Here is a 26041-nt window from a genome sequence, read left to right as displayed (position 1 = left end):
TCAGGAGCTGTGGCTGCGTGTACCATTTGAGCAAAAATTCAATTGCTTGTGGTAATGGAGGGGACACAGAGCCAAATGTCAAATTGAATCTAAGTGATGGGGAGAGTAGATGTGCATGTGAAAGACACCTGGCTTCCCTAGCTTCTGTGTTACATCAACTTAGATTTCCTTAGTCATGCTCACTTACCTACACCCTGCTTCTCACTTGGCCCATTGCAGCTCAGGGATTCTTGATGGCATAAATCACAGGCTGAAATGGTAAAAGGAGGAAGGATTCAGGACAGATTAACGAAGAGAACAAAATGTAGGCAAGCATGACTTTAAGTGCCCTCGACTTTGGGGCCTTATAGCATTTCTGACTCTTTGGCATATCAATTACATCAATTTAGAGTCCCTCATGCATCAATAGATTGGGTAGAACAAGTTCTAAGGGAATCTGAGTGAGCATAAGTGGGTATAAATTACATTACCTTACAGATTGCCTCTGAATTTGGCCCAGATTCTTCCCTTTATTTTCATTATGTCAACTTCATGCATTGGCATTATGGTCTTTTCAACAACTGGCCTGACAGCTAATGAGTTCTTTCTACCAACAGTAAATCAACCAAGTCAGACAATGCTGCTCCACGTAAATACTTCTCTTTATGCTCAGAGTATTCAGAATTCCATTAAATTTAAAACAGCGTGCTAGTAGAAATGCATGTAGAGAAGTACTATAAAAAGTGATAATTATTCATAAGCCACCTGGTTTCTTCTTTGCTCCCCAGCTAACCATGTTCTGAGTCTTGGGGAGGATTAGAAGGTGGCTAGACAACATGATACTGTTGAAATATAACCTGCTGTTTTGAAAACAATTAAGTCCAAATGGCTTTAGGATTTTTTTTCGATTTATGCTTGTTTGTACACCCTGAAATTCCTGCAACAAATAAGGTTAAAGGAAAAAGCCAAGAAATAAACTTCCATTCTTGGAGAGCTGAAACAAAGGAAAGTTTTACTGTAGTTCATTATGAAATAGAATTTTCCTTTTATTATTGTATGGAAAAAAATTGTATTTGCATGTTAAATAAGTTACAGTAGAATTTGCTTTAGGAATAAATTACAGACATGCTATGCAACTTATTCTCTCAGTTCAGAGTATACTGCTAAAAGGCTAAACTCTACCCCAGATTGCAATGTTGATAAACATTTCTGTGTCACTTCATTGTGTTTTAGATAAGTTTTTATTTTTCTGATGTTGGCACTTTAGCATAGAGGAAGCCATGAGGTAGGTAGAGCAAGGAATTCCTGACAGGTTTTTCTTCTGACTTTTACTCTGCTGTATAAACTGAAGGAAAAGTTGCTATTTTGTGTCTTGCTTCTCTGAGATCGGTAAGAAGCCTATAGAATCTTACGAAATATATTCAGAGATACAGTTGATGGCGCTCTTTTATATATATATATATATATATATATATTTTCTCAAGTGGTGGGAGCTATATAAATGCAAACTACCCATATTATTTCCTATCATATAAGATTTTCTGTCATGCTTCTTCAGAATCCCTGTGTTCTCTTGAATGATGAAATTGTAAATGTTCCATGAATGTCAGTGCAATTTATTATCATCTTTCATTCAGAGCATTACAAAATGATTTGCAGATGCAGGTGTTGCTAATGATTTTCAGCCACCCTGCTTAAAGACTGGAGAACATAACTGTCCCTGTTTCTATAACAAGGATGAAACTCATTAACTAAAATGAAAAGGCCAGTTTTGAAGGTGGATCTGAGTTGCTACTACATCTTCTTGTGGTTTTTTTTATACTTTCTTCTTCTACTCTTTTAGTTATTTTTGCTTAGTGAAATCCATTGGCTGCAAAGGAGTTAGAAAATTGTTTTATGTGCAGAAGGATGCTTTAAATGAAAAGGAGGGGGCAAAGGAGAAAAAATTCTGCTTGACAGGCCTAAAAAAGTGTGTTGCAGTATTTAACTGTGGATATTGCGGCTCTTTCTTTGTCACCTGAAGACTCTTAAACCTCTGTTTACTTCTAAAATCTACTTCAATGCCTTCACTTGTGGTACCTTACAGATTGCCTCTGATTTCAGTTCTAAAAAGTATTTAGTTAATACTAGGCATTATGTATGACTCTTATCATGGAAGGTTTGAAGGGGATGTGGGGGGAAACATTTCTGGCCGTATCTCAGGCACTCCTTTGTTAAGCTTCCTGGTGAGGAAGTTGCCTGAGAAATCAAAGCTGTAAATGGAAGCATACTAGTGGCACTGAATCTTTGAAAATATACAGGTCTATAGATTTGACCCCCTGCTGGTTAAGATCCTGGTGATAGGAATGACTACACCAGTGGAAAAAGGACAAGATTCCTTCTGTCTGCAGGACTGAGCAGGTGTACTTGGTCTTGGTTGCATAAAGATGCATAGATTTAGCATTGCTTTTCACTGCAGCCTCTAATGGAAAAAGTACTGCAGAGCACTAGCTGCACATTAAAGCCTTGTTCCATTGGGAAAAACCCTTGGGGGAAGGTTGGTGCAATCTCGTCAGCTCTCTCCTTGGGGCAAATCCTCTTAGGCATTGCTGTATTAGGGGAGACCGTTTGTAGCCATGTGCCAGTGGGAGTAAGTCAAGTGGGATGGCTAACATGGCCAGTGTCAAATGCATTTTAGTACAGATGTGGCTATGAGATTTCTGTTGTTGTCTTTTAAAGCAAAGCTGTGCACATTCTGCTTGTGGCAGCTCTCTGAAGGTTCACTGGCTCACTTCTTATTTGATTTTGATTAAAATCGACGTTTCTGCCAGCCTTAGTGATCTCATGAGTGAGATATCTGAGTTTGATTTCTGGATTTGATCTTTTACTGCGTTGTATGGTGTGGGGAATCCCTGCCTCCCTCTAGGAGGAAAAGAGAGCTTCAGATCTCTGTGCAGCAACACTGTGAGGGATAGGGTGGCTTTGACAGGCTCCACAGGAGGTGCCTTTTGCCACTAATTGGCTGCAGATATGCACTAGGTAGGCATTCTCAGCAACCTAAGCTTCCCTGACACAGAACAGGCATGGTCAGTGCAAGCCTGCCATCCCTCCCTGGTAGTCCTTTTTAATGTTCATATGGAAAGATCAGGTCGTGTGGAGAATAGGTTACTCTGTGTCTTAGGTTCACATAGACTTTGGTATTTCTCCAGAGGCTGCGACCAAGGGGTGCCAGGTAGTCCTTTTCTCCACCTGGCAGGGATGAAGATGGCAGGTTGTGAAATCTGGACAGCACACCGTTAGTGAAGTGTGTTCTCTATTAAGAAAGCTGAGGCAGGCTTAATGGCTTAGATAAACTATCCAAAGGTTCGTGAAGTAATTAGTAAATGTGCACTGTCAGACCAGCTAATTTGTTTAATCTTGAACAGGCAATGTTTATAGATATTTAAATCATCTTAAGAAGTGGCTGGCCAGAGTCGTGGCAGGATCATGATCTACGCAGTACTGCAGACAGACCTGTTCCCTTCCTTTGCTGCAATATCACTGAGCTCTGTAGAAAGCAAGCGCAGTCATATCACACTGCTGTCTCATGGTTATTTAATTCAGTCCTAGTGCTAGAGGTAATTCTGCGCTTGCTGGCAGCTACTCCTTCCATGGTGCTGGCATTTGCTTTCATGTGGCTACTAGGTGAATCGGGCTAGGGAGCAGATCTGGCTGAAAGCTAAGGCATTCTGGTGGGTTTTTTTTGTGATTTTGGTTTTTTTTTTTTTTCCTTTTGTTTTTTTCTTTGTCCTTGGGCTCCCTGAGCCAGTTCAGCACATGGCCAAACAAGCTCTAGTACTGGCATCCAGGAGGGAGCAGGAACGTCAAGCCAAGAGAGGTGGTGAGGGCAGGGACAAACTTGCACTTTGGGCAGCCTAAATTGGTAACAAAACTACAACCTGAGTTTACATGCCTGTTTGTGTAAATTGAATAGTTTACTGATTTCTGGCAGGAGTTGTGTTTGGGTTCTCTGGGGTCCAGGGACAAAAATGTCAGAAGCTTTGCTACAGTGACTGAGTTTTTCAGCTTCCTGTGCAGTTCTTTGCCAAATTAAATAGAGCCAGAAATCTCAGCACCAGCAGCTGTAGGGAGTTAATCCCACCCAGATCCAGATTAGCCATGGCACATTCTTGTAACCATAGGCACGACAGCTTAGTGTAGACAGCTGTTCTGATAAACCGATCTGGGAATCCTGCCCTTGTAGGAATGTTTGATGTGTATTGGTCACAGAAGTTGTTTGCAAAGTTATGAGGAGACAAACTGGTAGCCTTGATAGCAGTTGTATGTTATTGTCACTGTTGTGATGGCAATACCATACAGTTACCGAAAATGACATGAATGGTTTTACTTTAGAAGTGGCATGAATTTATATCTCTACTTGAGTTATACAGATGCAATGCAAGTACTCATCTCTGTGTGTTGTGAGGGCAATGCCTATTAGCTCATTCACTAGATACTCAACAGAGAGAGACAACAGGTGCAGAGGTGGACAGCTTGCTTCCTACCATGAGCAATATTCTTTTTGCAAAGAGGATTCTCTTCCTTGTCCATTTTGCTCTTGTGGCCTATATTGGCATCATTCTTGATGGTGCTGGCTGAATATTTGGTGGAAGGGGAGGACAGAGATAATTGGAAATTAAGTGAATGTGGTGATTGTAGGCAAGGGCAACTTTTGACTGGATGGGTGAAGGTAAAACTTTCAAGATTTTTTTTGAGCTGTAAAGATGGGTAGCTGCATGGCTTGAATACCAGACTTTGAATCTTAAGAGTTAGGGATGTGAGCACCATTTAAGGAAAAAAGCATAGTTTGCCAGAGGGAACCGGGATGCTAAAAGTTCACCTGATTCAAAATGAGGGTGGATAACTTCATTGCATAGAAATCCACTGAGGATGCTATATACCTAGGAATTGCCTCCGAAAGATAGTCCATGAGGTGCCAAACCCTCAGGTTGTTGAAGGCTAGGAGGGTGCTGAGGGGTAGTATCCGTATGTTTCCTCTGTTCCTGTGCTCTTCTCTTGGCATCTGCTCCTGGTTACCATTGAAGACAGAATTTGGGGCTAGATGGACTTCTGCTCTGACCCAGCATAGCCATGTTTGTGACTTGAAGGAAGAATATTGTTAGAAGTATTGGAGTCCACTAAGTTGGGTATTGTAACTGTAGGCACAACAGCTTAGTGTAGACAGTTTTTCTGATAAACTGATCCGGGAATGCAGCCCTCGTAGGAGTGTTTGATGTGTGTTGGTCACAGAAGTTGTTTGCAAAGTTATGGCAAGACAAACTGGTAGCTTGATAGATGCCTTGATAGAGTAGGTAGCCTTGGAAGGAAATCCATTGTTTTCTGGGCTCTGCTGTTAGTGTGCTGTTCAATTTGGAACAGGCTGTTTCATCTGTTTGACTCGACTCTCCCATTCTCCTGGCACACACCCTTTATCCATGCTGCAGTTTCAACTGACAGAGCTGACAACTGAGGACTTTCTTAGGCCATGTTTGCACAGTTGCAAGCAAGGCAGCCCGTTTCAGAGACTTACCTCTGCACTGCTGGAAGTTCTGCCTCTCAGCTCAAATTTGGTAGCTGGCTGTGAATGCTTTAATTTCATTGTGGATAGAAATTAAAGCAGGTTTAACTAAACTATTCTGAAGCATTGCCATGGAAGTGGTTTACACTACATTTGAAATTTTAATAGGTTAGGAGCACGCATGTATCAGGTGAGATGGGGTAGCATCCCAGGGTGTACTAACTCACTGCCTTCTCCTTGTGCCAGTGTCCTCTGTGTTCTGCACAGTGCTTTGCTCAAAGGAGCCGAGTCCATTTTATGTCACTGCTCGCTTTTCTAGTAATAATAATGGTAAATCTGAATAGCAGAATGATTCTGCTCAGATATTCAACCTCTGCTGCTCCTTTGATTAAGGAAAGATTTAATGCTTTTATTTGAGACATGTTTTGTTAAAGAATAGAGGGCTTTGATTCGCATGTTTATAAAGGGGTGCACTTCCTGAGCAGAATGGAAAACATTCTTTGCTGGTGAAGGATGTTGAAAGTACAGGCACTCCCTGCAGCTGATGGATTTGTTCTGGACTTGTATTTATCAGTGCATGTTAACAGAAAAGAAAAATGTTGAGGTGTTGTTCCAGAAACAAGGTAAATTACATTCCTTCCCACCCTTTTGCTGAGATGGGTGCAAAACCTGCAAGTCCATCTGGGTGATTCCTTGATGTTAAAAATCCTGCCACTAAAGTGTTCTTTCTTGTGTTTTTTGTTTTTTTTTTTCTTCATGTTTATTCCTTTCCTTTGTATTTTTGTCAAGTGACTGGATCTAACTTCAGCAAGTGTTTCAGAATGATGTTTATATGGCACATAACACGCATTTAAAATGAAATTAAATTGTACTGTATTAGAAGATAATTTGAATTGCAAATATAAAACTTCCAAAACAAACACCAACAAACTCCCCCGATGATTTGACTTCCTGGTCTTTTTGGAAAGACTGGTGACTGATTCTGATAGGAAAGATGAAGAGATCTTTCTCCATTTTTTTTTTCTTCTGAAGGAATAGAAATTAAGTACCTATAGTATAGTAGAGAAGGAACATTTATTACATAAACTATTGGTCTTCTAGCTACAGTTTGGCACTATGATCTTACCAGTACTATACAGTATCACTAATATGACCCAGAGCTTAAACTTGCTACTGTCACTGTAACATGTGTTTCTTCTAAAACTGTTGTTGTCAGCCAGCTACTGCAAGTCCAATTCCACATTCTAGCATCCTCTCTGAGAACAGCTAGGCTTAGCTTATCATCCTCTTGGCACAGAAAGGAATGTGGTTTTGAGCTCTGTAGGGTGCAGTCAGAGCTGAGGAGCACCATTCTCCAGGAGCAGCACGTAATAAGTACTGAGTTTCGATCTGCTTTCTCTTCAAAACCAACATGAGCATCCCTGGCGAAAACTCAAAGATAAGAATTTTCAGGGTGGTTAAAAGTAGGGGTGAGATTACTACAATTTGAAAGATCTGGGGACGATTGTGGCTTGAGCAGAAGGAAAGCTTTCAGTTGTTCTGTGAAGGACTGGCCGTTATTGCCCCTTTTGAGAAGGTGCAGCCTGCCTGTCCTTTTTCCTTGTGCAAGGCGAGTTGATTGCTACAGGAGTAAGAAGCCATAACCTTCCTCAAGTGCTTCTGAGAGTCTAGCACTGGCCTACGCTCCATAAATTGGAAGGCTGTGAATCCTGGCTGGACCTGCAGAAAATACATTGTGTATTGTAGGCTCTTTGTGAACTTTTCCCCTTTGCACACCCTCATAGAGCCAGACACAATCCAGCCCATTATCTGTATGTGAGAGTTTTTACTATTACAGACTTGTAAAAGTTTCTATTAGCAATTCTGATTTGGAAAGGACAATTGGAGGCTGAAAGAATGGCAAATGCAACCCGGATATAACTTTTTTGATCCCAGAACCCAATTAAATTTGTGGTTTTAAAGTGTGTGTGACTCCTGAGTTCAGCTCTAATACTAGATTTATATTATTTCCTGGAATGAAAGTCACTGCAGACAATTTCCAGAGGAGCATAATAATGATCCAGTGAAAAATGAATCCAACTTTTGATATTTTATTTTTTTTTCTCCAACAGAAATAAGATAGAGAACCAATTTAGTTTTATATTGGTTATTCTTTTAATGGTCAGTAACTTTCCTACCATCAGTGACGACTTCTTTTTCCCCCAGATATCTTCTTCATTAGGGCTGCTGTTGCTACACAGTGTTAGTGTGCATTTGTTTTAACACAGCTAATGCCATAGCACTACTCTATATTTGGGGAGAAGAAAAAAAAGAATATTGGTTGAAGGGATACCTTTCTTATCATATATCCTATTTGTAAGCTCACTTTGCATAAATAATTAGTATTCTGTGAGCCATGTGTTTCTTTTTTTCATCATGTCAATGTCCTCTGCCTAAAATGATGCTTCATCCTGATCAGTGAAGTTAAAGGGGAACCTCAGACAGCAGTAAAAATGAATGGTCTGTGTTGAGCTTCTGTTTGGCTCAAAACAGCCTTCATGCTTCTGAATTATTAGAGGCACTTAAGTTTTGGACTTAGTGGTACTGTATTGGTGTCTTGTTCCTAGTTGTATCACAGGACAGCTTTTGTCTTACAAGGAGATCGTTACCATAATTCTGCTGCTTCTTGGAGTTTGTGGCACCTTTTGCTTTTACAGACATCTAGGAAAAAGAGGTAAGAAATGCCGAAGATGAAAGCAAGTGTCCTTGCCCTCCTCTTCACTCCCCTTACTGAGCTCTTTGCTGTGGAGCTTGGCAGGTTCTGCAGGTAGTATGAGGTTTCTGGTCTGTAAAGTGATACAACTGAGAACTTTGGGGAAAACTGTAAGTTATTCTTGGGGAGAAAGTGACTACAAATTCTGTTTTCCATGGAAAGAAACCAAGGTGGTGTGAGAAGTCTTGCTTCTGTGGAGCTGAGCTCTCTGTTTTCTGGATCTTAATTTTGGGGGCACTGGCTACCTGTAGCATTTATTGTAATGAAATTTTTGTCCACCAAGACTGTGCTCTGAAAATGAGCAAGAATTGGAAGTGTGAATGTGCTCCCTTGCTGTTACTGGTGGATTGGCTTGTATGTAAATTAAGCTGTTTTTTTCAGCTACCTTAGTTTTGAGCAGTGCAACCCTTTCAGCATCATCATTCTAACCCTGTGTGAATGGGGAATAAGCAGAGTAAAGCTCTGTCTGGCGTTTATCTAGGAAAGTTCCAAAGATAGGTGTATTTTCATATTCTCTTTAGTTTGAATACGGATTTCAGCCTTTGGTTGCTACTGTTTGAATGTTTTTCCAGGTAAAGGTAACATAGGTGTGAAGTAGAAGCATATTCACTTTCAATTCTTCCTGGACTTCCCCCTCACCCTAGTCTGAGCTCTGTCCATGCAGTTCCTGGATTATCCTGGATTTGTGATCACCACAGACACAGGGGAATGAATGCTGTCAAGAACAAGTTTCATCCCAATGAATGTTAACTGAAGATGAAGATCACTATGAAGAAAAAGAACTGTTGCCACAAAATCAAAACAAACACGTTTTTTTTGAAGCCTTTGGGAAAGCCCTTCTTGCACAAAAAATCTTCTGTGAATGAAAAAGATACCCATTAAGTCCTGTTATCCCTTCCCCATTCCACATTAGAAGATAATTAGGCTACGATGATCACCATCTTTGTTCTTTCTGTATTGCCTTGACTGAATACAGAGCATGACTCTGATGTGGTCAGTTTGGTCTGCATTTCTGATGCTGAGAGGAGATTGTTCATCTGTGTCCAGAATGAAAACGCAGAACATCCATCCACCTGAACTTGGTGATTTGCTGAGATCTCAGAGCAGTGCTTTTTCTGCGAGCAGTGAACTTACCCAGGATGATGCTGATTTACTGAGTAGACCTGTCCCGGATGATACAAAGTTTATTGTTTGTCTCAGCATTGCCTAATAGTGAGAAAACTCAGCCGAATGAAGACTTGACCCCTAAATCTATCTTCTTTTTTCCTTTTTTCCTTCTTTTTACTCTAAGTCAGTTTGGTAGTTGACCACTTTGCACCTTGAAAGACCACTAATGTACCTTGGGACCTCGCCATTCAGAGTGAAGCATGAATCACCAAACTGGGCCATATCTCTTCAGCTGCTTTTCAGACTCTGTGGAGAGCAGCATTATGCTATTGCTGCTGGTTTTGAGCTGAAGTTCCTATCTGGATAATGAATCCCTGGATATGGCATGTTGAGCTTGCAGAGCTGGTCTGCTGCAATGAAATCTAGGACCAGAAGAGTTGAAATGGATACTTGAATGAAATCATTATTGCTCTCACAGAGAGGGAAAAGTAGGCGTACAGTAATGGCTTAGGCAAAATGTATTGTTTAAAGACCATGTTAAATGAATTCCTCCAGGAGGGCTTGCATTTTTATGGAGAATGCTGTCCAAGCAAGAAAGATCTGTTCTTCCTTACTCCTGCAAGAGTAATTGAATATGATTTTGAAACGTCAAGCCACTTCATGTGTTGCTCTCCAGGTCAAATACCTGCACAAATAAATATTATACTACTTTTTTCATCAAGATAGACATGTTTAGAGCCTCTGTTTCTAATCGGATAGGTTTTAGAGCCTAATATTATACTCTGAAATCAGAGTAGTAGTCTTCTCAACTGATTCACGTTTTTTTCCTAAGTAAATTTAAGATTAAGTTCTTCTGTTAAACTTCAAAATGTAGTCCTGCAGAACATTCACGCTCTCAAGGCAGAGCAGTCAATTTGCCTGGAGTGGCATAGGCCACGTGGCCTCAGGGATAGTGATACAGAAATTCACCCATTGTGCTTCTTTGTCACCAAAAAGAACATCCGCTACCGGGTCTGTAGGTGTGTCTGAAAGTCTCTGTGCAATGGTGCTTATTGAGAGAAAGCCATATACAACTGGTCTTATTCTGGATGTTTATATTCAAAGGAATGCATCTTGGAGAAAGAGGTGGAAAATCCCTTTGCAAAGGATCTTTGATCCCTAGGATCATGATAGGGGAAAAAAAAAAAAGTGTCTATTTACTTTAAAATCCTCTTTCCTTGAGCGAGGAGATGAAGCACAACACTGCTAAACAGATCAAGTAGGTGAGAGTCAGAAAGTGACCTGGTTGCTGTTGCTGGGAATGTATCCTCTGCATTTCCTATGTGTGTTGTTATAACTTTAAAAGTGACTTATGAGTTTTTCCACAGCCTGTACTTGGAAATCTGTGTGTATTTCTGTGTGTAGGAAATGACCAAGAAATAGAGTATCCTCTCTAAATGTTTTGTAAGCAAGTAATTAATATCCTTTAATTCTGGTTTTATATAAGATGTAGAATGTTTCTCTCATTTGCACATGCACAGACACACAGGCTTGCATTGCTTGTTAGCTTATCCATTTGTAGAGATGAAAGCTGTCTGTATGGTCTCTGGTGTGCCTTTAACCTCTTTATTACCAAGGTATAGTTACAAATAAGCTAACAATTTTTCTGTTTGCCATTTTATTTTCTCAATATGTGAGCAAGTCTATAAATCAGTTCTGATTTGTAGGCTTTCATACACATAGAAGTGAGTTTTGGCAAGACTGTTTCTCTCCAGGGTTCTAATAATAATACATTATTTTGCATTACACTGAAGTGTTTGTTTTTAATCTCTGGTTTTGCCGCTCAGAAAGCGCTAGGTATTTGGTGAACTGTTTGCGTGTGACAAGGGTATGCTCGAAACACTCTTTAAAGGTTAAGTTACATTTTGAGGCGTTGCAGTTTGAACAGTGGCTGTGTTGCATGGTACTGATGATGTGCCTGGTGTAAACCTTTGTTTTCCTCTTGAGAGTTTGATGATGTTGGGTAAGTAGTGTAGAACATTAGCACAACTGCCTCTTGCCATGCTAGAGTAGTATACCAATTTTAGCTTAGCCTTAACTGATCTTAAATCTTTATCCTGTCTGCAGTGCAAAGACACTGTATGAATAGGCACAGCTGAAAGGTGTGAGGAAGGTTATGAGTTGCAGTCTCCAGTACAGTTGAATCTCATCATGAAGTTTAAGAATCGTCAACAGAGTAAAAGCTTGAGCTTCAAAAGGCAGTATGTTTGTAGGCCTAGTAAAAACTGAGGAGTCATCGCTGACCTGACATCTTGTTTACTCATGTCTCAATGTGTTGAAGAGGAAAGCCTTCCTTTCCCATCAGCCATCTCCTGGACACTGTTCTCTTCCTTCCCCTTCCCCATTGCCAGTGATACTTCAGAAAAGATGCAAGGCTAGGTTGTGTGTGTTTTGTTTTATTCCCTTTCCCCGTGGCATCCTAAGAGAGTATGGTATCTAACTCCTGTTTGAGCCTCAGTGGAAACTGACTGTCTGATTTCCATTCCAACATGATACACCATGAATATTAAAATTCCTAAAATATGCAGCTGTGTGTGCATTTCTGCAAGTGCTACAGCTCTTTACAAAAGCAAAGCAGAAATTTGCTGAGCTCAAAACAAAATACCTTCTTCCTTAGGAGATATTTCAGAGTGCAGGTATCATGATTGGGTGGGAGCAAGGATTCACCAGGTTGATACTGCCAGTGTGTGATGCTGGTGCTGGGAGGTGATGCTGTCACTGGGAGCAGCATTCAGCTGTGCAGAAGAGGAGATGTTTGGGCAGCAGTTGCATACTTCTGGACAGAACCAGTGCAACAGTTTGGAAAAATCTTGATTCCTTTTTGAGTAAAGATGTGGTGGTTGCAAATACCCAACCATTTGCTAAGGGCCTCTGTGCTCATTTTGGGTGGTAAGTTGCATTTGAGCCAAACATAGAAATCCAGCAGTTTCTGTAGAACTGCCTGTGGAGTGGGATGCCACACAAGTAGCCCCAGCAAAATCTGGCCTGCATTGCTAAGAACAGAACCAGGAACAAATACTAGATTTTCAGTTTTCTACATGCATCTTCATCTGTTAGTAAACAAAAACACAGGCATGGAAATTTACATTTCTTTCTTTTGAAATCTCCGCTTTTATAACTGTTTTCTCATACAGTAGAGCAAAGCTAACAAAAAAGGTGGTTTTATGAGGCAAACTGTGTTTTTCCTATTTAGCTTTCTGAAAGCAAACACAAAATAAATAGTTGTGCAGCCAGGGTATGATTTGCAAGCAGTATTAGAAGAAAGATAATAAAGAGGAATGGCATTTCACTGTAAGAGTTCAGTTTAGTTGCATCAATCTTAATGCAGTGTTACTTTTTCTGCATTTATAGAAGTAAAGGAATTAAGTGACAGTGGCCTTAAAACCTAGATATTGCAATGTAGACAGCTGCCAGCAGAATCCAGTTTTCATTAAGAAAACAACTTCTAGTATTGCAATAAATTATTTTTTTAATTAAGACTTTTCTGTATCTTTATCCTTCTTGGTCTCAAGGAATTGCTAAGCTAGTGGTTCTGAAATGCAGGGCATATGAATAATGCAGCTTTACAAATAAGAAATGTGTGCAAGAAAAATCATTACATTCCAGTATCAGTCTGTTACTGGATGTTGATGTAAACAAGTGGATGCTGTTCCATCCATTTGTCTTGAATTTTATTGTTTAAGTTTGTGAACATTTTGGAGCAGAGACGTTTTATTTTGAGCTTGTGCAGGGAGCAGGATTTTGTCTTAAATTTGTCAGTACTGCTAGCAAAAAAAGGTCACCCAAAAAATTGTTTTTGAATGGAAGGGGAATCACTAATGCAAATTAGAAGTGGAACTTGAACATAACACATTTCAATTTCTGTTTGGGCTTTAGTCCACCTGACTGAAAAGGCAGGTGGAAACCGTAGAGAAAAGCAGCTAAGAGGAAATTTTATGAACTTTTCCTAAGCACAGTATAAAGATACAAATACAATGAATCAAGTAAGAGAGCATGATTTAGAGTATGTCTGTAAGAAGCAATCAAATGGGGGTACTCACTGACTGCTATTAAACAACCATTACTATCAGTCTTAACCCACCAGTATAAACTAATCAAGAGTTTTTCACTGTGTGTGGTTATTTGATTTAATTGAAGTTGTGATATGGTATCAAAATACTTGTAATTTAGGCAAGGGATTGTTCTTATTGAAAAAAGATAAAGAAAATCCTATTGATTTGCTAAAGTAAACTTGGATGTTATTTTCAATCAATACCTTTCAAAGAAACCTTTAATCAACTATTGTGGAATGTAAAAGTTCATTAATATGTATTGTTTCTGATGTTTTAAGGCAAAATTTTCCTTTCCTGAGACTTCCTTGCAGAAGAAAAAACAGTTAACGTAGGATGACATCTCTTGTGTGCATTTCCACAGCAGGAACGGAATTCCTGCCTTACCCCGTTGTGGTCTTTCCACTGCCTTCAAAGGAATTTGGATCAGACCCATAAATCTCGGCTCACTTCTGTAGGCTATTTGAAGGCATTCCTATAGAATCAGGTTACTTCCATTACTATTGAATTTGTAGGATTCACAGCATTTGGCTGAAGAAAATGTTCTGTGATACCTTCTGGCAAACTCGCTCATCAGGAGGTCATTGTCTACCTCTCATTATTAGAGAGGGCAGGGGAGGGAGAGCTGTGAGCATCAGAGGAAAGCTGTTTACACCTTTATTGTGGCTGCGGAAGGCAGTGTGGATTCCAGACACCCTGCCCCAAACCGGGAGCCTGGGTGCCTGTAAAAAGCAGGAATGTTTCTCTCCATCATTGTCACATCCTTGAAACTTTGTCTGCCAGAGCTCCCTGCTCCATATTAGGTGTGACTAAGCTCTTTGGGTCAAAGGGCAGGATTACCAAGCAGGTTACTACTGAGGTCCCTTTTCCAGCTTTTGGAAGTTCTTTCCTTATCAGTGCCTCTTATTCCTTCATGTATTCCCTCAGTAATAGAGAAATCATGGTCTGAAAGCAAAGGGATCTGACCCTGTTCATACCACTTCTTTTTTTTTTCGGTGTCTTTTTGCTAATGTATTCTTTTTCAAGAAGGAGCGAGAGAGAATGATGACTTCACCATTGTGCGTGTGGTTTTGAAATGGTTTTATAAAATTCTTCCCAATTCTAAAATATATCATTGTCTCTTTACGTAATACACTGTCTTTGAGGCCCAGATAAGAGTCACGGTTAAAGTATGACAAGCTAGACTTTTAATATCAGAGGTGTCCAGCTGTGACATTCCTCACACTGGCCAGCACCTGATCACAAGTAATAGTGCAACAGGTGTATTAGATACAGTTGCCCAGAGATACCCTGGAGGTTGAAACTGTTTATGTTTAGGGTTTAAGAAATGCATTAGTACACGGCACACTAGTCAGCATCTGGCTTTCATTCTCCTGTAGGAACTGTTCTGCTGTCCTAATGAAGGGTGGGACTAAAGAGAGAATGGAACTAGTATTTAAAAACTGACTTTAGGTTGGCTGCTGGGTGGAAGAAATAGCCATGTGTTTTAAATAAAATTTAAGGGAAACATTATCAAAGGTTTTTGAGATGACCATGCATGTTCCCCCCCTCTAGCCCCATCGAACAATATTTAGGAAAGATTCTTATTGATGTGAATGGGGGTTACTCCATAAGAATAGGGGGGCTGGACGGGTACTTTAGCCTCCTGTAACACTTCCCCTCATCACCTTCAATTACTCTTTTTGTATCTGTACAACAGTGGGAAAGGATTTTCCTTACATTAAAGTAGAGCTCTTTGTTTAGCTCTTCACTCCTGCTGGTACTTCATCCTGTGAGGTTTTATTTCTAACCATCAGTGGCAATGTCATGCAGCTCTCTGAGAGCATTTTGTGAGGGCTGCCTTAAAACACAGGTTGGTGCTGATAGGAAATGTTGTGGACACATGTGGTTTTGGTTATATATCTCATAACTGAAGTTATAACAAGGTTTGACCATGGATATATGAAGACTTCTGTGGTCTCTTGGTCTCTTGCAAGTTGTGAATTTGTCTAATCAGTGTTGCAGATGTCTTACTTGTGATTTACAGCACAGTTTAGTGAAATATTAATAGCCCTAGAAAAGAATTTTAATCATTTCTTCTTCCAAATATCAAACAACTTTTATGTCTCCTGATTAGGCTTTTTTTTTTTCTTCCTAATTTCTTTTGTGAGTTTTGTGTAAACCGTGAGACTACACAGGTGCAGGGAACTCTGTTCCTATAGACTCATTGTAAAAGCAGTTTTATTGGAAAGGAACACGTTCTTCAATGTAGTCATTTTGGGGAAAAGTTTCAAGGTAGTGTGTGGGTCATAAGTGTGCAAATCATGTTATTTGTGTACAGGATTATAAAAGCTGAATGAAAAATTAATTCAGTATGTCATGTTGCTTTTTCATTTCTGATTCCTGAAGCGTTGGTCTGTAACATCAGACAGCACAAAATCAGCATTCTTAAACGAATCTAAACTATTTCAGAATGAGTAGTGGAATAGGTATAGAAAATGTACATATAGTGACTCACTGGAAGGGGTAGGAGCCTTTTGTCCTCCAAATCTGAATTTAGTTTTTGCAGTTGTGGATAATACATAAGCTGGAGAGACCAAAATCAACTTTTTTTTTTTTTTTCTTTCTTCTTTAACACCTTTTGATTGAGAATGTGAAGTGCCACAATAGCTGTTAGCTCCCTATATTTGCTCCTTTAACACATCTAACAAAAACATCCCATCAGGTTTGATTTTTCATTTACATACTGTGTCCTCTCTGGTGAAATTTCTTTGAGTTTAGGTACCTTACTGGGACTGTACTGGGGTAAAGGGGAGGAGAATGAAGCCTAAATGCTCCCTTGACTGATAGGTCTGACTTAGTCTCTTTGCTTGTGGTGATTTCTGTCTTTCCTGACAAACTGTTCTGTTCTTTCAGCAGTTATTTTTGTATTAAAATCCCTTGATGGTGAATATTCTGGACGCTGAACTAAAGCTCAAGTTTCTCTTGGCGATGTTTTCCTTCCTGGATGATCTCTTACCAAAGACTTAAGTGAAGTGTGTGTCTGTAGGTTGCTTGTCTCACATCATCAAGTGGTGTCTGGATGTGAGCTGTCAGCATGCCAATAATCATCCTGTTCAGCCAGTGCCACACAAATAATCAGTGACTGACTTTGTCCTTGCATCCAGCCCAGCCAGAAGTTCTCCTTGCCTTCCTCAGTTCTCTGCCAGGAGGATGAGGGCTTTCTAACCCTCATTGAGTCTGAGCATGTCACACCCTAAAGCAAATGGGGTGGAAGTAAGTGGTATCTTTGTATTGTTTCATCTGAGGCCTCAGACTATTTGCCAAGGCGTTACTAAACTGCCACACTGGGTCAGATTAGCTAGGTCCTTGCCACATCTGAACATGAGAGTACGGCTTGAAATTCAACAGTGATGCAGGGATGTCCTTAAATAGCACTGCAGAGCCTTACAAATTCAGTATTTGTTTAGTCTTTCATTGTTCTAAGGAATCTGCAATTATAGCATTGGCTTGTGCATGAACGTGTATTACTAAACCAGTTTTAAAAAAATGCATAATGCTTGGAGAGTGGTGTTTTGCAAAGTTGAAACTTGGGATTATAAATTCATTCTTTAGCATTTGAGTGAAATGAGGAAAAAGTGCAAGTCAGAAATCAGCTCTTCCTGGTTCTTCTTTTGGCTAAGTAATGGGATACCCTTCTTTCCTTCTGTGATAAAGTATTTTCATGATCTGAAGATTGTGTTAAAATCCTCAGGACACCTTTTTCAACCAATCAGTTCATCCCCAAGTCCCTGCACAGTATCAAGTACAAACACCTAACAGATCCACTTTATGCTGGGGTTTGCAGGCACCTCATGAATGCTAAGCCAGAGCCAATATGAAGTCCTCCATCTCTTGGGATTAATGAGCACTCTCCTAGAGGGTGCCGTGTGTGTGTGTGTGTGTAGAAAGAGAAAGAAAGAAAAAAGGAGCCCAAAACTTTTTTTCAAGTTTGCCTTGTACACCTTTGCCTTTTGAGTCATTCTAATGATAAGCAAACTTTTCATTTAAATTCAAGGTGAATTTTCTAGTTGGTTATGTTGTTTTTAGAAAAAAAAAATCTTAGTGGAAAGGAGTCTGATCCCCTAAAATGATACATAGAGTACGTATTGTGTTCTTCCATCTTACTTCAAATTTTTGAGACATCAAGGTACATTTGGTTCCCATTCCCGGGCTTTTATGTACAACATGAGGGCTAGAAGTATGCTTTAGGAAGTGAAAGCTGACATTCCCAAATAATCATTTGTTTGGAGGAGTTAGGGTTTTAAATAAAACATCAAACATGAGAAAATCAGAACTGCCAATGTTGTCATTACCTCAATGCAGTTCAGATCAGCAGTGTTGAAAAGTTATCATCTGATGGCTACAAGATGGCCTGTGACACAGAGCGGTTTTCTCAGACAGGTGTGTATTAGGTTGATGTAACAAAATTGCTACCTGCAGAAAGATGGGCAGAGCTGTACTATCGTTCCTCACGTTAACTTCACCTGCGATGAGGCTTGGAGACCATGCTAATTGTGAGGGTAGGAAATACTGAGCTATTACTCTCGGGAGAAAAGAGTGTGTATGCGCTGAGAAAAACCCAAGCTAATAATTGCCCTGGATTTTAGCATTGTTACAAACTAAAAGCACACACAAGTGTGGTTTTGCTAGAGTCTCCTTTGGAGGCTTTGTTCCTCTTTAAGCCCATTACATCAGTTCCATCAGAGAATACATAACTCAAGCTTTTAGTGTGTGTGTATGTGCGTTGGTTGAAAAAAAACCAAAAAATTAGACCTGCCAATGTGAGTCGGAAGAAGTTTCGGTGTATCTTTAGGCAGAAGGATTTCCAGCGCTTGGCTGGTACTGACCTGACAGAAGAGCCTTTAATTCCTGTGTAAGTACATGGAGACCTGGCACCCGAGTCTGAGGGCAGCTGGGATCAGTGTTACCACACACACGCTCACAGATTGTTCTCTTCTGTAGCACAGCAATACTTGCAATCTGTTCCAGACTTACTGATTTGTGTTTTTTATTGGTGAATGTGTCCAGGGATGTGTGTGTTCCTAAACCCCATTTCTGTTGGAGGCGAGTACCTCATAAAAGCATAAGGAGTAAAACTACTTCCTGTTGGAAGTGACAGGCAGACTGGATGAAGCATCTCAAATCCCAAAGTCTGCCTGGCAGAATCCTGAATTGGAACTCAAAACTCATGATGCTCTGTCCGGAGCTTCAATCAAAGAGCTGTTCTTTTTGTCTCTTGCAGTCCTTCATTTTCAAAGATGTTCCTGTTTAAATGTGTCTTGACCATGTACAGGTTACCTGCAAGGGGCAGGATATAATCAGAAAGCCTTGAGATGTTCTGTTATGCTTTATTTCAAAGCCCTGACCTGTGCAGGTTGCCTTCTAAATGTCTTTGACCATCTCCTCTTGTTTCTGAGCACTCTATGGCAGATCATGGGTTTCTGTAAGAGAGAGCAGAGAGGCTTTTGGCAAACCTTATGCCCTTTTACTGTCTGCTTGAATGCATCACAAGCAAATCAGGGAAATAATATTTATGTAGCATGGTCATGAAATCATTAGCAAGCTGGCTGGCAAAAGAGAATTTTTGAAAAAGGGAAATTTAATTAAGTAATGGCATAGTTGTAGTGAGTTTTCATATCCTCCTCCTAGTCAAGCAATCATTATGAGCTTGAGTAAATATTAGATATTTATCACACAGGATGTTAAATATTTAAATTTTCCTGTAACACACATATATTCCTACCTGGTGGGATGCTGATCTGCGTGGTATTAGAAAGACAAGTTTCTATTAAGTTGTTTTGTTGCTTGGGTGTCAACTTGAAATATACAAGTATTGAACTTGGTGAAAATACAAAATTACAATAGCAAAATCTTAGTTAAATGGCTACTCCAGGCATTAAGGCTTTTATTTCAAAAGAATCTCGTAACAGGCTGGTCCTGAAGAGTCTGGTCAGTGACAACCAGCACCTGCAACTGGTGCTGTAGGGTAAAGGCACAGAAATGGTTCTGTTGGCATTCAGGGGACATCTCCCATATTGGCCTTTGGCGTAAGGGCCTTTCTGGAGTAGGATGTTAGTCAATCATGCTGCGAGCTCTGTTTGGCCAAACCAGCCATGGTCTTTCTCAGAAGTATCTGTACATCCCGGCTGCCACAGCATTACGTGGCAGGCTTATACAATGAGTAGTTTGGTGACAGATGCAGGTCCAGCTCAAGTCTGGGAGTAAGTTTTGCTTGGGGATATTTTCCAAGGCTTCAGATGTGTTGTCTTTCCCTCAGTTTATATTATCCCTCTGATCATTTTCTAGTCTCTAGGGAAGAAGCTGCAGGTGGTTCTTGCAGTTCTTAGCCATGAAACAGTTAGTTCAGGGAAGCTGGATTCATTGCTCCTTGATTAGCAGATCATGGTAGAAACTTAGATCTAGAGTCTTGTGACTACAGGTGTGCTTCGGACAGCAAAAGGCTGTGGATCCAGAAGGAAATTTATTATTAGACCTTGTGTCTGGTTTGTAACTGTGTCACCAGCTGGAAGGCAGCTTGAGATATGCAGCATAAGAAATGGCTTATGCTGAAACTAGACTGGCAAAGTAGAGTCAATTGTATTACATGTGATGTCTTCAGCAAAGGTATTCTCATGTTGTCTCCCTCTTGTAGTCACTTTTTTTTTTCTTCCATTTCAGAAGACATAGACCAGCTATTTGTAATTTTGAATGCATTAGGAAGCAGTCAAAACAGTGACAGCTAGGTCAGAAAAACAGATGCATTCCATCATAATTGCATGTGATAATCCTCTCCGTTGTTATTTTTAAGGAAATTATACCGATTTAAAATTAGTCTTTGATTTGTTGTCTGTGTGAGAAGCACAACATAGTTATCTTTTCCTCAGAACTGACAAAACTGCACTGTTTGTCATTCATTTAGTAGCAGCCCAGCAAGTGCAATGCTGTTCTGCAGAATAACTGTATAAATCAAAAACTAATATTTGCTACCACCTTTAAAAAAAGTTGCTGACTTATTAGAGAGATGCTAAATGAGCCTTATTGATGTTTCATTCTAATTAAATACAAGGTAAATGCTCAGTAATTGCACCTTTCATTAAAATGTGAACAGGAGATTTGCAAGCTTCCCGGCACTGCCCTTTAAAAATCATCTGAAAATATTTTGGTCTGGTGGCATTAAGTCACTATAGCTTAGCAATGTATTGGTAACTTAATAATCTGCTGGCATTTGTTTTGGAGAAATTGTCCTTCGCATGCAAAGCTGTCAGACTGCTTAACTATATAATTCTTCTTCATGTGAAATAATAAGATAAGGTTCTTGGTATCAAACTGAATGCTTTACCACAACCTGTGCTTGAGATCTTTCTGTGTGGACTGGAACTGCTTCACAGCAGAAGTATCATTTGGTGACAAACACGCAGATTTCTTTACATCTTTTGATCTCATTTACAGGGTAGACCACCTACTTTCTGCTTAGGTCTGAGCAGTTGCGTGTGGCAAAATGGAGCTGGCACTCTGGTTATTTTTGATGTTCTTGAAATGAATAAATCTTGTATTTGTGCTATCAATACTACAGGTGTGTTTATGCCTCCTGCGAAAGCCTGACACGTGCCATTTTGTAGAGGAGAAGACAGGGAAAACGTACATTTTTGCCTGCTTAAAATTAGGATCTGTATTAACAATTTAGACTATTGCATTATGAGACCATCGATTTCATCTGTTCCAATGATTCCTTTTAATGAAATTGTTCAAGGCTCAGTTCACCACAGAGGAGAGGCTGCTCTCTGCGTTATTAGAGCCAAGTTAAGGTCACAGATCTTGGCTCTTCCATCATGAGAGTCGTTCAATAGAAAATATGGTCAGGCCAGAGAACAATTTTCAGCTAATTCCATGATGGCTTTGAAAGCAGTGGTCAAAAGCTCAGGAGTTAATGAGTCTCTCTATTACTTACCCATTCCACCTAACTCAGCAAGCCAAATAAAAAAAAAAAAAACCAAAAACCAAACAAACCTGATTTTTCAGCTGCAGCTATTTTTTTAACTGTCCCCAAAATAGACCTGTTTCAGCTGAGAAGGAGGCCTGCCTTTGGTGAGAGGAAAGATCAAATGGTTGAAAGACTGACTCTCCTGCTTTCTGTTCTCCTGTCTGTCAGTGGCCTTGAGGAAGTCACTCCATCTTTATTTCTGTCTTCTCATTTGAAAAGATGTTTTCCCACTTTGTGAGGATTCTGACTTTGCAGTGTTGGAGCTGCCTGAGAAAACATAAGTGTAATTAAGTACAAAATATTCCTGTTGGCTAGCACTATTAAAATGCTGTTCCTTAATGTACTTGTATGTTAAAAAAAAAAAAAAAAAAAGACCTACCAACCAAAAAAAAACCCAAACCAAACAAAACACCAAAAACATCACCACCACCAAAAACTCAACCAAAAAAAAAAAAGCAAGTCCAGGTCTCTGTTTCTTTATATGATATGTCTGCCTTAGGGTCCTTTAAAAAGAAAGCTAGGCAGTCAGAGAGCTATACCAGTACATAACTTATATTGATAAACCAATATCTATAAATGTTAAGGAAATAATTTCTATCCTATTACATGTATGTGTGTATTGAATTGGAAATGTGTTGCTATACAATAGAATAGTTAGGAATGTAACACGTTTTGCTATATGTATGGATATAAATATTAATGTAAGACAATCAATGTTTATAACTATTAAAGAAATTAAATATGTGTGTATTACTATCTAGATAAAATTTAGTAGGTAGAATAATAATTGGATAGGTACAGTAATACATTTCATGTTGAGGATGCCCTTGAGCAACACTTCCCACTTCAAAGGCATTTTCATAGGTTACTGCCCCATAAGTATCTTTATGGTGGCAACCTCAGGAAGCCTGTCTTCTAGGGCATCCTTTGTGCACTCCTTAGATAACACTGATAGAAAGCTAATTTCCTTGTTTTCATGTAAACAAGGAAAGCTGCAATTCGGAGTGTTTTGTCTGGCACAGAAGAGACAAATGATAGTAATAATACCTACCTCTTACATAGTATGTCTTAAACCATGTGAGTCAGGCACCGTCAGGGAATACCAATTCCTTATGTGTAATCATGTCCTGAGTCCTAAACACTCCCCAGGTCTTGGAGTGCTGCTGTATTTTGTCCAAGGATGAAAACAGAGGCACCCAAAATTTAGGGCTTTCGTAAAGTGGAAAAGACAAGAAAATAAACTAGGGTTATATGCTTTGAGAAACATGCTTTCAGCAGATGAAATTCATTCACAGACACGTCAGTTGTGGTCTCACTTTGTTATGCTACAGACATGGGTAGAGTTCAAAGATCCCTTTCTGTACAGCACACCTGGGCTGTAATCCTGACTCATGTCTCCAGTCACAGCCCTGGCAGGAAAAGGGGCAGCAGTAGCTGTTCCAGCTTGGTGGTTGTAGCAGGGGCATAGGAGCTCAGGTGGGCTCATCTGGTGGTCCTGTCTTCCCTTCTCTGAGTGTTTCTGTAGTTGCTTACTACTTCCTTATGATTTGTCTGTCCCTTGATGTATTCAGATGAGAAAAGTGTCTCTAAAAAATTCCTCTTGGGAAATACACCAAAATGTTGGGAAAGCCCGAAAAAAGAAATCTGCATTTTTAAACTGGCTTGTGCTCAACTCTGAGGATTTGAACTGATCATCTTACCCTTGCACACACTTCACTCTCAGGAATGTGCAGCTTTAACAGTTGTATGGGAATGACTGGAGGGAAAAAATACCAGGAAGGAGGGAGAGAACTCCTGGACCAGATTTTGTATCTTAATTGCAGAGTCACTGATGTGATATGATCTCTAGTCTCCTCAGCTGGTCTTTTTAAGTGACATATGATTTCTGGTTAAGCTGCTCTGTGTTCTTTTTTTGTTGTTTTTGTGTTGTCTCCCCACGCCCCCTCCCCCAATGCTTCCAGACTCTGAGATGCAGAAGAGGTCGGCTCTGCAAGGAGGAAATGACATGATATGATGCAGGTCCTGAAAATCCTTTGTAGTGGTAGTAGGCAGGGAAAAAAGTATAATCAGGATCAAGGTGTTAAGACTAGGACTAGAGTACATGGGAGTACATGATCACTGAGTGCCCCTTAGAAATAACTCAGGTTCATTGTAGGGAAAATAAAGCTTTGTCAGTCTGGATTGCCATTTACCTCCCTACTTCTTAAACTTGCCTTCTTGAAGTAGGGCAAAAAGAGTACTTAAACTTTGTGGATGATCATGTGGTGCCTGGCTATGTAGTCCTGTGTTTTAGTCAGCCTGAACTGTTAGTGAATGAGCCAGGCAGATACACAGAGTAACATATTTTGCAGAACTTAACGGGTAACATAGTCTTTGGTTCTTGATGCGTGGCCATAAAGAGGAGCTGAATGCCATGTACTTGTTTTAATCAGATCTGCTGAACTGCAAGAAGTGAGTTACAGCTCTTCAGTTTTTGGAGAAAGTTACCCTACAAGGTAATACATGTTTTTCTTACACCACAGTTCATCAGCTGACACTATGCACACATCCAAACAATCTCTAGATAACAATGGAGAGAGAAATAACAGTAAAGGTCTTGTGAATACTTGGATATGATTTTCTGTATTAATATATAAGGAACATTTTGCTTAGAATTGCTGGAATTGTGCACAAATACGGCCACAGGATTCACACTTACTCTTACTGCTGGCAATTGACAGGGTAATGGTGGTAACAAGACATAGCTAATTTACACTGTGATTATTGGAAGTGACTCTTACCAGTGGTGCTGAACTTCTGTAGCTCCCCCTAATTCAGAGAGCATCTAGAAGATGCTCAGTTTGGCTAACCTGGCTTCCACGTGCACTGTGGGGGTAATCCTGGTAGAGTATACTGTAAATAATTTGTCTCTTAGATACTTAGATATCTTAGTGACTTAGATATCTACTTCAGAGATTGCTGCTTTTTATTCTTTTAAATTTGTGACTTGTGTGACATCAATCCAGCAAGTTTCACAATGCTGTATTATCTTAGCAGAAAAATAATTACAGGACAAAAAGTGACCAGTGATATTGGAAGTGGGGGAGAACCCCAAACAATGGAGTTTAAAGAGTAAGTCAAATGTGCCTGATAATTGAGAAGTAATCTATTTCAGTAGAGTTTTGCGCTGTGGAAATGCATCAGTGGTTGCTTTGTTATAAGTTAATTACTGTAACTCATTCAATTAAGCTGTTACGTATGCACTTGTGTATGTACATGTATGTGATGGAAAGAATAAAATGCAGTAGTCTACAGCATGAATCTGCACACATGCAGGTTTAGGACAGGACAACCACAACTGGGCAGAAACCAATTTCTGAAAGTTTTTTTCCAGTGAAGTATTCTTTTGGATCTGATTTCTCAGGTCCTATTCTTAGCTAAAAGCTACTTCCAGGTGCTAGTATGTAGCCACTTGGGGTTTGTACTTTTTCTTTTTTTCTTATTTACATAAGGATTGTGGCATGCAGAGAGACTTGGAGAAATATTTCTAAGCTGGAAATGCATTTCTAACGAAATTGGGTCTATTTTAATTTCTTTGCATGGAAATACAAAGTTTTTCGACTTGTCCCTCTGTATCTGGTGCTTCCCAAGTGGGAAGGGAAAAACCTTTATATAAGCGTATAGGTCTGTGTCATCTTACGTTGCCTTACTAAGGCCCAAATTTTAACTAGAAATATATCTTTTAGGATTACTATAGCTTCGTAAAATAGTCAGCTATTTTAATTTTCTCTTAGTAGACAAATATTTAATTCTTCCTAAATACATGAAGAGGTAATGTATGGTGATTGAAATAATGTGAACATGACTTACATGATCATCAGAGACAGACTTTTTAGACAGACTTTTTTTGTTAAAATCCTGATTTATTGAAACTATCTTGCATTGAATAAACTGTTTAATGATGCATACATTTAATTCCTTTTTTTCAGTCTTGTATTTATTGGTTTTGCTGTGCTAGCCTGTGTTACGCTCTCAGCAGTGCTCCTTGTACTTTTCTGGTGTTCTTCCATGAGCTCTAAAAATGATCTAGTTCATCCAAAACAGTAATTAGGAAAGAAAAGGCTGTGATCAGCATTACTTGAACATGAGATGTTAAAATTAGAAACAGCACAGAAGTGTCTGGTTCATCATATCTGGTAGTCCCCCCCCGCCCCGTTTAGGGGAGAGAAGTATATCCTTTTTATTTTAGTGCCTAGCCTGGCTAATTCCACTGTTTGCATGTGAAGGACATGTCGAAGAAGAAACCAATCCTGGCAGTTACTACAGGGGAAGAGAAGGAGGGAATAGAGGCCAATGAAACCTTGCAGTAAAGGAAGGCAAAATGGAAATGGAGGGGATATGTAGGATGTTGCTGGAGTTTGCGTTCCATAAAAGAAAGATGCAATGGAAATCCGTGGTGGATAAAGTGGTTTGATGACATAAAAAGCAAGAGTCATTTTCTTTGAGGGGGATCATCAGCTGAGTGAAATATTTACCCAGAACTGCCTGATTTAAACCAGGACAGGACCTGTCCCTTTGAACTTTTATCTCTAATCTTA

At 39.7% G+C, this 26041-nt stretch overlaps 1 protein-coding gene and 1 long non-coding RNA gene across 7 annotated transcripts in view; one reads left to right on the top strand and one right to left on the bottom strand.

Annotated features, from left to right (window-relative positions):
• The window catches only part of RBMS3 (RNA binding motif single stranded interacting protein 3), a gene marked incomplete at its 3' end in the record, with an annotated part of 449340 nt that overhangs the window by 19303 nt on the left and 403996 nt on the right, over positions 1 to 26041 (top strand). The gene's annotated exons all lie outside the window — the stretch shown is intronic.
• On the bottom strand, positions 1439 to 25630 carry LOC308063203. The gene is made up of 2 exons (XR_013927881.1): positions 21840 to 25630; positions 1439 to 21792 (listed from the first exon to the last, which is right to left on the bottom strand). It is a non-coding gene; the product is annotated as an uncharacterized lncRNA (long non-coding RNA).

Source organism: Falco punctatus, assembly GCF_963210335.1.
Source record: "Falco punctatus genome assembly, chromosome: 4".
In the NCBI taxonomy this organism is placed as follows: Eukaryota; Metazoa; Chordata; class Aves; order Falconiformes; family Falconidae; genus Falco; species Falco punctatus.
Note: the sequence above shows the minus strand (reverse complement) of the source record. Positions and strands in the feature narration are given on the sequence as shown.